We start from the raw sequence: 910 nt of genomic DNA on the forward strand, positions 1-910 counted from the left end.
ATACTATAGCCTTTTAGTGGTCTAAAAAAAGAATAATGTTGCACCCCTTGTACCCCACTCCAAAGCGTGTATGTGTGGAATGGAAAGAGAAAAAAAGCTTTTATGATTCTTCTCTTTCATTAATAGGACATTAGCCACACTATGTTTTTGGAAAGCAGCACTTTAGAAATGCAAATGGATGAGAATTTTAACTCTTTTTTTTGAAAGAGTCCTGGTAATTTGGCTGCTGTTAAGGGCTAGTGCTTTGAACTTTGGTTGTTCTCTCTATATTAATTATGAACCTATCTGTAAGTTATCACATTGATTTCTATGTATGTTTTCTGTTTTACCTTCTAAAGTTCTAGGAAATGCCACTCAAGTAGTGTTTCTCAAAGCACATTCCATGACCCTAAATAGATGCTGCATGGAAAAAAAAGTGGGTCTATGATTAAGTAACATTGAAACATTGGTTTAAACAAAGATTAACAGGTATCTCTATTGCAAAATTTCTCAAAACATTATGTTTATTTGCATTTTAAATCTCTAAGAGTAAGGAATTGTGAGCACTCTTTTCTATATATTTTGATTGAAACAGCCTGCCCTCCACCTCCCTTGCAGAATTTCTTGAGGAATCATTGTCTGCAAGTCATTTCTTTAGAAAATGTTGTTTTAGTCCAGGGGTGGTGGCTCATGCCTGTAATCCCAGCACTTCGGGGGGTTGAGGTGGGTGAATCACCTGAGGTCAGGAGTTTGAGACCAGCCTGGCCAACATGACGAAACTTTGTCTCTACTAAAGACAGAAAACTATTTTTCTTTTCAGCTACTTAGGAGGCTGAGGCAGGGGAATCACTTGAACCTGGGAGGCAGAGGTTGCAGTGAGCTGAGATCGTGCCACTGCACTCCAGCCTGGGTGACAGAGCAACTCTGTCTC

Source organism: Rhinopithecus bieti, unplaced genomic scaffold (genome assembly GCF_001698545.2).
Source record: "Rhinopithecus bieti isolate Rb0 unplaced genomic scaffold, ASM169854v2 scaffold_11110, whole genome shotgun sequence".
Classification (NCBI taxonomy): domain Eukaryota; kingdom Metazoa; phylum Chordata; class Mammalia; order Primates; family Cercopithecidae; genus Rhinopithecus; species Rhinopithecus bieti.